The 12,124-nt window shown below is 39.8% G+C and overlaps 1 protein-coding gene across 1 annotated transcript in view; it reads right to left on the bottom strand.

The window, feature by feature from the left end:
• SCFD1 (sec1 family domain containing 1) overlaps positions 1–12,124 on the bottom strand; it is a 177,437-nt gene that overhangs the window by 114,414 nt on the left and 50,899 nt on the right. The gene's annotated exons all lie outside the window — the stretch shown is intronic.

The following is a 12,124-nucleotide window of genomic DNA, read 5'->3' as shown; positions in this document are numbered from 1 at the left end:
ATGGGGAGAAGTCTGTCAAATTTGAAAACAGCACCGCCGTGCAGGTGTCCACCCACATGGCAGAGTCACTCATTCACGGACTTCGGCTGTCTGCTTGTAGTTTTCAATGAACTACCACTGCGCTTTGGTAGTTCATTGAAAACTACAAGCTGACAGCCAAAGTCCGTGAATGAAACTTACTGTTCATTGAAACTGTTCATTGAAACTTACTGTCATAATATTTGCTTGCTCGTACATACGGCACGGCAAGGAGATATTCTGAGAGGTCTGCATGGCATCAGCAATCTACTGATCGCTGGTGCAATGCTTTACAGGCAGGCTATCCTGTAGACAAAAATAATAAATGCACATTTTTCTACCTGCAAAAAAAATGTGCATTTATTATTTTTGTCTAAAAGGTGAACTTAATCTTTAAGCTTTGACAAAAAAAAAACCCTGGAAGCAGACTGGTTTCTATGCAGAGCTGCACCAGATTTTGCACTTTCCAGGTTTAGTAAATCGACGTCATTGCATATTTGCCAGGACCACATCACAAGACATCAGAGATACCATCAGCAAAAAAAAAGGCTGTTTAACACCTTCAATACCGGGCACTATTACTCCCTTCCTGCCCAAGACAATTTTCAGCTTTTAGCATTGTCGCACTTTCAATGACAATTGTGTCATGCAACATTGTACCCATAAAATTTTTTATTTTCAATAAACCCAATTGAGTGCTCCCCATCCCACGGTATAATTAGCACTCTACACAGATATACATTATTGCGCAACACGGCTGTGTTTGTGGCACGCCAAGTCCAATATTCTTATACAGCTGGTCAGTGGTATGTGGGGTAATTTATATGGGAATCGGAGTTACACAGAAGAATACACTTTTTGATAATTTATTTTTAATGTATATGAAGTTATGCAATGTTAATCTTTCTGTGAAAAATAAAAATGTGCCGTTATCTTTTTAGTAGCATTTAGGTACCTCAAATATTTGGCCTTACTTTCCTAAATATTCTTGCATACTTGAGGATGTGGTACTTTAACTCTGTACCATATTTTCCATTTTGTCTTTGTGAACATAACAGATTAGTGATAGAGTTTATAAGGCTGAAAAGACACAGGTCCATCCAGTCTGTGTACTTGTGTGATTTCTTTTACTCTAACAATTCAGATAGCCACTAGCAAGTCCCATAGAACAGTGAACTTCCAAGAGTACAGTAGAGGAAACATTATAAATCTTCCTTTGTCACTTGCCGCATGCGGTTGCAAGGAGAGGACAGAAAGCCGTGGGGATTTGAAATTCCTGTGGCTCTCTCTCCTCCCCTTGCAGGGATGGCAATATGAGCTAGACGGCTTCTGACTGGTCAGCATCTTGCCTGATGCGGTTGCAAGGAGAGGAGAGAAAACCGCAGGGATATGAAATCCCCACAGCTTTCTCCCTTCTCCTTGCAACCTCATGTGGCAAGTGGAAGTGAGGAAAAACTGTGTGAAATCACAGACCAAGTTCTACAGTTGAGAATCTGGAGCATTGACGCTTATTCTGCCTCCTTCCTTTGCCTGATGGCCAACACCAAGGTATACATCCCCACATGCCCTTCTCTCCCACTTTCCGCTTAGCATGGGATCGGTGCAGGAAGGTTTCCCACACTACTCCTGTGTGAACTATGCTATGCTATGACAAGCCTGGGTTCACACAAGAGCAGTGGGGAAACAGCATGCGATTTGGACAGGAATCGCATTCCTGATCAAATCACATGCTATTCTTTGCGGTGCAAGTTGCGTCCATACATTTTGACACAATTCACACCACAAAGCATCGGTTTCGGGTATCGGGAGCATTTCATGAGCACTCATGAAAATACTTGGTATTGGCAAATCCTTAATAGAAACCAATCAGCTTCTAGGCTTTGTTGTCAAAGCTTTATTGAATAACCTGAAGCTAGAAGCTGATTGGCTACCATGCACAGCTGCAAATAATTTTGCACTCTGCACTCTCCATTGTTTTTTTAAATCAACCTCACTGTGTTAAAAGTTTTTGAAGATGGTCTTTCTACCTCCCCACATTCTCTTGCACACCAGACATCAAACTTGGAGTAGAGGATTCGGCAATATGAGCCTGTCAGGCTCAATTGTATTCAATAAAGCTGTCAATCCTAAAAACTCTAAAAGATTGGTGACAGGAGGTATTTGGATAGTTTAAAGCTCAATTCCATGCACCCCTACACACTTTATTTTTATACTTGCCTTTTTTCATAAGTCTTTGAGCATGTGAAATGCAGGGTCTTATTCCTCTTCTCCAATGTTAGATGGTCCTCAATGCAGGGAACACCACCAATGTGATGACGTTAGCACCTTTCCCTGCATCATTATACTGTAAGTGTGGGGCAATAAGATGAGACCCCGCCAGGAGAGCGGGTCCATAAAGCACTACATTCAAAGGAAGTAGTTTGAATGATGATGGGTGTCATTCAACTTGGAAGAGGACTGGTCCTGAATCGCAGAGAGGTTGAATCCACAGGGGAAATTGCTGAGGGGAGGCGAGTATTGCAGCCAATGCTGCATTTTTAAAAAATGTTTTTTTGTGGACTACCTATTTACTGAACATTAAAAAAAAACAATGACTTGAATTTAAAAAATAGAAGATATCACAAGCAGCACCTCAGCAGTATCACAATATTATTTATTAAAGCACTGAGTAGGAAGGTGACACAAGAAGCTACAGAATAGTAAAAATGAGTGCATATATATATATATATATATATATATATATATATATTATTTATATATATATATATTTTTTTTTTTGCATTTAGCTGTGTGACTGCAGTTCTGCTATTAAAGTAAAATGTAACTTGTTCAGGCTTCGCTATGTGTAAGAGAAGTGTGTACAGTAAATCAGCTTTATTTCTGACCTTTGACTCCTACTTGGAAATATTAAAATCAGATCTTAATACAAGTGAAATATTTAACAAATTGCTAGCACACAGCAGCAGACCTGCAATAAACTTCTGCACTATTTCAACTTTTCACACACTGCTGTAAAGCCTTCAACAAAGCTACTAAAAACATTGCAAATACTTTCACTGTAAAGTTGTACGCACTACTGTTATACAAGACGAAGACCGTTTGGCCTTAACTACTTAAATGTTGCCAACAACTAAAATAATGTGGGCTATAAAATAATGTTTGCCATGCAAAAAAAAAACCATTACAAAAGCAAACAATTCAAACCATTAAAGATCGCTCTCAAAAATAAAATCTTAAAAGTTTAATCACTAATCATTTGTCTTACAACATCTGAGCATACAAGAAATATTTATCAGTATCAGCTTTAACAATACCACATCCCTAAAGGCATTTTTTGATATCATACCCTTCCTGTTCCTGTACAATTCCTAAAAAATGATAATATACTCCATATATTCTTGCCACAGCATCCTGCAAAAGGTTACAATTATCATGTCGTTATTTTTCAACATAGTTCTGAACTTTGTTCATTTCAAGACAAGACAGATAGCGACCCCTAGTGGAAGATGTATGACTGTAGCTGTGAACCCTGAGGGTCCTAACAAAATACAGCACATAAAACTACAGTATATTGACATTTACAACATATACACTTGATTCAAAATGTGGCACTGGACACTCTTTTTTAAAGCACACTGAATGACAATCTAAGCAAATTTCATTAAATAAAATGGTTAGCTTACAGTCTTGTTCACACGTTGTGTTTGCTTTGCTTCAAAAATTATTAAAATGTCGCTTAGTTGGGGCTTTAAGGCATCTCCAAAGAAGTCTATGACAAAGCTTGCTTACAGCACCTGCAGCTTTTGAGAGGATTTTATTCAGCTTTAGCTTCGATTTGTTTTTGCAGGTATTAGATATCCCAGGATGCACTGGGAAAACAAGAAGCGAACAGGAACATCATCACTTCCGGTTCATGTGTATACATTCTGGAAGTGTCTGGTGCAGATGTCACATTTGAGGTGCAGCAACAGGAAGATGAGTAGGGGACCAGCAAAGTTGGAGGTTACTGCTAAGCAGGGGATCCGCAAAGCTGGGGGTACTACTGAGTGGGGCATCAGCAGAGCTGGGGGTACTACTAAGTGGGGCATCAGCAGAGCTGGGGGTACTACTGAGTGGGGCATCAGCAGAGCTGGGGGTACTACTGAGTGGGGCATCAGCCGAGCTGGGGGTACTACTGAGTGGGGCATCAGCAGAGCTGGGGGTACTACTGAGTGGGGCATCAGCAGAGCTGGGGGTACTACTGAGTGGGCATCAGCAGAGCTGGGGGGTACTACTGAGCAGGGGATCTGCTGAACGAGAGTACTAATAAAATAGGGAACTGTTGAATGAGGGTACCAATGAACTGGAGATCTGTTGAGTTGGGGTACTACTGTGCTGGGGTTCTACTGGGCCCCTTTAAAACAAATCAAAAATCAACACACATACATATAGCATTTGCCAAGCTTCATTAAAGCATCACCAAAGCATCCAAAAACACATTAAAAAAGCATCTTGAAGAGACAGACGCTTTAACGTGTGTTAAAGCTGAAGCAAGTGTAAATGAGCCCTTAATAATATGCATGCTTATTAGTAAAAGAAATGTTTGAAAAGTCACACCTGCAAAATAGCTGTACAGATAGGGATTCTGTTGGTCTCCAAATATAAAAAATAATGGATAAAAGAGCCAAGCCTAGAAAATAAAGAAACAGACATAAAATGTGCCTGTATAAGGACAAAGCTAAGCTCACATTAGTTCAGGGGAAATATACTGTAAGTAGGGGATTGGGAGGAGACTCAAAACAAGAAGCAAGTGCACCAGTGCCTGACGTTGGGATGCATTAGGTTCTTCTGCATCCCTAGTGCAGTTGAAGGTGCCAGCATTGGGGGGGGAATTACACGCAACCAACTTGCCTCCCAGAGAAGGGAAAGTAGACTGCAAATTCTTTCCAGTGTGCCGCTAATGTACAAAAAAATCATGTACTGGGCAAAGAAAGCAGGGAGCAAAGACTGATGAACAGCCAACATCTATTACAGAGAAAACAAAAAAGTGATATAAGTGATAGTGACATTCATTACAGTGACTGTAAAGTCTAGATTTTTTTAAATTAAAATAATAAACATATTTATGCTCAACTCAGCAGCCTCTAATCTCTTCTTCTGGGGTCCCCCACTGGAGCTCTAGGTTACCCCTCTTCTCTGTGTGCCCCCATAGCAAGCTAAATAAAAAAAAAATAGTGTGAGCCACTCAGGCTTAGAAGGAGTGCTAATCCTATGTCCACCGCTGTGATTGCTGGCTGAGAGAGGAGCTCCTCCCAGCATCAAACGTCAGTGTAAAATAAGATGAATGTCCCGTAAGCCACACACCAAGACAGACTCGCTGTAGTGTGCTATGTGGTAACCTCAACCTGGGCTACAACCAGGCCACGCCCCCAATATGTTTCACTCCGCCCCTCAGAGCCAAATCATGGAGATGGAAATCTACTCACTCCCAAGCTTCGCCCCAGCCCGATCCCTTCTCCAATGGCTCCTGCTGATGCCCAAGTCTCTGTGAGAAGAGGAAAAAAGGGGAGAGGAGAGAAGACTGCATCCAGGCACAGCGCTGGATCTCTGACAGACTCAGGTGTTTAGGAGGATGGGGGGGGAATAGTGGGTGTTTTTACTTTAATGCAGGGAATGCATTAACGTAAAAAACACCCGTTAGAACCACTTTAATTTACCCTCTTACAAACTTCAGCACATGTGATCCAAAGCAAGGCACAGCAAACCCCCAGGGTAATTATGGCTTCACAAGAGAAAAAAAAATATATTTTGGTCCCTTCAAAGCCAGTTAGATTACTATGCTGTTGTGAAAATCACTATAAAAAATAGATCACCCATTCTTTTTAATTAAAGCCAGTTATTAAGGGAGAAGCAGACAGCTTGGTTAGAGCAGACAGCGGTGACTGACAGTCACCAGCTTTCTGCTCACAGAGCACTAAGAACTGAGCGATCAGTGGTCTTTGATCGCTCAGTTCTCAATCTTAGGCTAGGTTCACACCTATGCAGTTTGTGTTTGATCCATTTCTGCAGTGCTTTTTGCTGTGCGTTTTTGCCCATGCGGTTTTGATGTGTTTTGCGGTTGTTTTTTTTTCAACTTGCTACAGGGCAGATTAAAATGCAAAATGCATTAAAAATGCACTACATGTTCTTCTGCAGTGTCTCAATTGAAGTCTATAGAACCAAAAACACATTTTGCGTTTAAAAAAAGGTCCCTGACCCTTTCCAAAAAACGCACCGGGTGAAAACGCAGAGATGTGAACCTGTCACCTAGAAAATCACGTTAAATGGACTGCTGTGTGTTTCTGCAAAATGCAACGGAAAACGCATAGGTGCGAACCTAGACTTAGAGCCAGCAGGGGACAGATGCAGCATCAGACCGATGCCGCATCCACGTAGGCACGTATGACTTCTAAAAACAAAACAGAAACACATTCTTCTCTTTGAATCACCTCATAGGATAGGCTGGATATCATTCAGCTTCACTACCTTATTGTAAAAATCTGTCTAAAAGAGATGGAAAAATCATCTTACCTCCAAAACTGGACGAGAAGAGTAAACTTTGAAGACATCAATTAGCAATGTTCATACTAACATTATAAAGACACTGTCATTAGGATACCTTTATCCTAACAAAAGTGTTTATTCAAAACACATGTATTATATTTACTACTACTGCCTCTGTGGAATGGAATCTTTACTCTTCCAGAAGCAAAGGTACAAGAGAGATCAGAGGTCCTGATCTTAAGCATTCAACACTTGCCTGAAGGAACACACCAGTGATGTAGTTGAAAGGGGTAGAGGATGAGAGTAAAAAACAGTGGGCAGATACAGGCATTCGACAAACCAAAAAGTATCACATACTGAAGATCCCAGCTCCAGCAGTAATTGTGGAAGAAAGTGAAGATTCCATTCACCACAGGCAGTAATGGTAAGTCTAATAGATGTATTTAAAAGCGACACCATCATTAGGATACTTTTAAACAAAAGTCAAGTGTTTCTTTCAACAGCCAGCATCTGCATGACAGCTTACAAGATGAAAGCATAGATGCTGAATGTCCATACAGAAAGAAATAAGCGGATGAATGATTTAACCTGCTGCTGTCCCTTCATTTCCTTCCTATGTAGTAAAGAGCGCTTAGATAAAATATGAATGGGGATCTAATTCTTCAAAGTTGGATGTCAAATTTGATATCACATTTCATTCCCAGATCACAGCTAAGAATGTTCTGTAAGACACTGATATGATTGTGCAACACAGTCTCTTCAGCAGACAATTAATCATTTCAGCAAAAAATGGTACCACCTGGGTGGCCATTTCACAAAAGTTTTCTTTAGGCTTTTGAATATCCCTGCTAAATTTTACTGCTTAAGCCCCAAAACCTAACTAATGTGAACTTAAAATATTAAACTTTTAGGAAATAATTTTTATTGGTAAAATACGCACATTTAAGATTTTATTTTTGCGTTTTTAGTCATCTTAATAATTGATTGTTAACGCACACAGAATATTAACAGTTAACAACCAGCAAACGTCTGATATAAGGTAAAGCAGGCATGTTTGATCATTTTACTCAGTCCTACAACCCATTCCACTTCTCGATGCCTGCACAGCGATCTTCCAGGTCTGATCAGACTGTACCTCCCTGTCCCATACATGTCAAAGATCCACACTTCCACAGTCTACAGACTACAAGTGTTCCAGTGTGTGGTTGCTGGAGAGATCCCGATGAGGGAATTCACAGTACTTGCAGTGCTATCAGTATTTACCATGAATGTTATATGGAATGGCACTACAGTCATACATGCCTCAGCACCCATGATGCACAGGAAAGTATGATAACCGAAGTACATTAAACTACTCAGCAACTCTCCAAGGTCAGCATGGTCACTAACTGTATTGCTACAGGTGCAAATTATGTACCTTTTCTACATCTAATTTAAAGGTTCTCACACTATTAAGGTTGGGGACAGGAAGAACGTCTCAACTGTCTGTTTTAGACAACCCTATGATTTTTTCCCCCTTCGCTGAATGTATTCCACAACTCTTCAAAGTAGGGAACGAACATGTTATATTGACTTTATACTTCAAAGCACTTTTGTGCTTCCTCACAATGGAAGGCTTAATATCGAGACCCCCTCAGTTTTGTCAACTCTGCAGTTGTCAACTAATTTCTCTCCTCCCAGGGGGATGGCTTGGTGAAGTGGATGTCTCCAATTTTTGGTCCATCGCTCGGTTCTACCAATATACTATCTAAGTACATGATTTATTCAAATTTTATAGGTCTAAGTTGACTGCGGTATTATGAAAAACAGTGTATATATAATTTATGTATTGCTTTCACAGACACTTGGTGAAGTGGTCTAGGAATCTATGAAACACATGGGGTTGATTTACTAAAATTGGAGAGTGCAAAATCTGGTGGAGCTGTGTATGGTAGCCAATCAACTTCAAACTTCAGCTTGTTCAATTAAGCTTTGACAAAAAAAACCCTGGAAGCGGATTGGTTTCTGTGCAGAGCTGCAGCAGATTTTAAAGAAAATTATATATGATTTATGGGTGTGGTTTGCCAAGGGAAGGGAAAATATCTTTTTATTACGTGAAGTTGTATTCTGGTTATAATAGTAACCCCTTTATGATGAGGGTAAAACAAATCCTAACACTTGAACCCAGTATTGCAACTTTGACACGTGTTAGTAAAACTGTACATATCATCACAACTACTGAGTATATCCAGGTGCATTATATTTTTTTTTCAGGACAAATTGGGTTTTCATTTGGTGGTGAAAAGTAATGGATATCTCCGGTTTTGTTTTTAGTATCTTAAATAATTTAGCTGTATATTTCTTTCTAGATTAGATTAAATTTTATTGTCATTGTGCAAAGTACATGTACAGAGCCAATGAAATGCAGTTAGCATCCAGCCAGAAGTGCATAAATGGCCCATTTACAATAAATAACAATATAACAAAAATCGGGGTATGGAATATCGAGTATTACCATAATCTGTGCAATGAGTAGTGCATTAATGGATGAAATATTCAGTAATGCAATGGTGAGTAAAATATACAGTAATGCAATATTGTCTAATGATTAGCTGTTCAATGCTTTAACAGCCACAGGGAATAAACTATTTTTCAGTCTATTATTATAATCTACCTCCAAAGAACAACCCAAAATAAATTCTCCTGCTCCTGCCGATCATTATTATTATTATTAATATTATTATACAGGATTTATATAGCGCCAACAGTTTGCTCAGCGCTTTACAATATAACGGGAGACAATATAACAACAATACAGTTCAATACAAGAGGGATGTGAGGGCCCTGCTCCTTGGAGCTTACAATCTAGGAGGGAGGGGCTAGTAGTACAAAAGGTAGTAACTGTGTGGGATGGACTGGTTGGAAAAGTGGAAGATTCCATTATTAGCTGAGGGCAGGATAGGCTTCCCTGAAGAGATAGGTTTTCAGAGATCGCCTAAAAGTGAGCAGAGTAGGCGATAGTCTGATAAATTGGGGTAGAGCGATCATAGTGATACCACATACAGTATGTGTATATTCTTGGGTTGTACCAGTAGAAGGGTCCAGAAAAAATTGTGATCACTTCGCTTTTTAATATTACCTAAAACACACTGACACAAATTAATTTTTTTTTTCCATCCTAACTAAAATACAGTCACCCTGACCCTAACCCCCAACATTGATCTGGATCAAACCCTGATCTAGCTTTTTTTTTTTATTTACACACTTTGGTTTGTTTACATTTTTCTCCTCTGGCAGGGAGTAAATGATACATGGTATATTTCTCTCCATTCATAAGGCTAGGTTCACAACTACGCAGTTTGCATTTGATCTGTTTCTGCAGTACATTTTGTGGTGCATTTTAGAACATGCGTATTTGATGCTTTTTTTTTTTTTACGTGTTTTTGATGCTTTTTGCCAACTTGTTGCTGGGTCGATTAAAATGCAAAGCGCATTACATGCATTTCTGCAGCGTCTCCATTTAAGTCTATTGCAACTTTTGCATTTAAAAAAGTCCCTGACCCTTTCCGAAAAACGCACTGGGTGAAAACACAGAGATGTGAATGTGTCCCATAGGAAATCATGTTAAATGGACTGTAATGAGTTTCTGCAAAATGCACCGCAAAATGCTTATGTGCGAACCTAGACTAAGAGAAAAGAACACAGGGACAAGCTTTACAATGACTGGTCACTGAGATAGCGGATCAGAGGCTATCACAGCACACAGGCGATAGGGAACAGGGTCTCCTGCTTTCCCATTGTTAGTGAGAGCCCGGTCTCTATGCTGGAAGAACACTGTGCAAAAACACATGCACGCATATATGCATCCCCATGAAAGAAGACCCACTTCAGAGAGGCCACATATATTTGGCAGATGGCGGCATAGGGGTTAAAATATCCTTGCTGAGGCTTGTTTTGTACAAGAAAAATCGATATACAGCCCAAAAAGTTGGGATGCTGTGCCAAATTTATGAAAAAACAGAATGCACTGATTTGCAAATCTCATAAACCCATAGTTTATTCACAATAAAAAACAGAAAACATATCAAATGTTTAATCTGTGAAAATGTAGCATTTTAAGAAAACAAAATAATACTTTTAAAATTAAGGGCAAAAGGCAACAACTTTCAAAAAAGTTGGGACAGGGCTATGTTTTCCATGGTGTAGCATCCCCTCCTCTTTTAACAACACTCTATAAAAACGTCTTGAACTGAGTAGACCAGTTGCTGAAGTTATTTGAGATGAATGTTATGCTCTTCTTGCCAGATATGGGATTCTATCTGCTCTACAGTCCTGGGTCTTCTTTGTCGCATTTTTCATTTCAAGATGCACCAAATATTTCCAACTGGCGAAAGGTCAGGTCTGCAGGCAGGCCAGTTAAGCACCCAGACTCTTCTACTACAAAGGCATGTTGTTGTCCTTTATGCAGTATGCAGTTTGGCCTGCTAAAATATGCAAGGCCTTCCCTGAAAAAGATGTTGTGTGGATGGGAGTATATGCTGCTCTAAAACCTGGATATATCGTTCATCAGTGATGGTGCCTTTCCAGATGTGCAAGCTGCCCATTCCAAATGCACTATTGTACCCCTATACCATCAAAGGTGCAGGCTTTTCAACGGAGTGCTGATAACAAGCCAGAAGGTCCCCCCCCTCAATCTGGAGGACATAGCACTCATGGTTGTCAAAAAGAATGTAAAAAAAAAGCAAAGGGGAGTGGTGTGTGTGTGTGTATTTTACTTTTAATCTTGACCCCCTATTCCTGTCCTTTCAGAACTGCTTTTTTAAGGACTTGTTTGTAATAGCAGCAAGGAAGCTCAGATCGCTTTTCAAAGGCATTTGACAGGTGGTAAAGAGGCAACATGTTGCCTCCTCACCACCTGGTTTAACCCCGTAAAAAGCAGCATCAATCACCACACCACAACTGCGTGCAATGCGCACACAATTGCGGGGTGGTTGTAGTTCAACCCCATTCACCTGGAGGCATGTGTTGCTGTTACTCTAAATTTGACTTGTCACAAAGTAACATCATTTGATAATCTGAAGGAAGATGTCTTACCACTGTTACTCTTACTGATTACAGATCTGTCTGTGTGCATGACCAGCCTCAGAAACTGAAGTTATAGGACAGGTTCCAAAAACCAAGAATGGGCTTTAGTCTGCTGTCGGCTGCTTACCAGAGAAATAAAGCCAGAATAGCTTTGGCTATACATCTCCTTTTAGAGACATGCAATATAAGCTAGAATGAAACACGCATAACATTATAAAATAACACAGAGGTGTTCAAGGGAACATACTGTATACATGTTTAAACCACACATACTGGATAGCTGGGCTAGCATGTCGAGGCAGAATATCAATGTAATTTTACAGTGATTTGCAACAAATAAAAATGTAGAAGCTAAAATGACAGATATTCCATCTCACAAATTAGAACAATATGTCTCTTTGGCTTCTTCGTTAGGTTCCAAAGGGGGTACTTTGTATAGCTTTGAAAAAAGGCCACATTGTCAGCAATGTCTTACCAAAAGAATTTGAAAATATATGGTAAAAGTGAAAGACAAAAAAAA

This window comes from Staurois parvus, unplaced genomic scaffold (assembly GCF_062004578.1).
Source record: "Staurois parvus isolate SC_StPar_1 unplaced genomic scaffold, SC_StPar_1.0 ptg000553l, whole genome shotgun sequence".
NCBI lineage: Eukaryota > Metazoa > Chordata > Amphibia > Anura > Ranidae > Staurois > Staurois parvus.
This window is presented reverse-complemented; position numbering and strand designations above follow the sequence as displayed.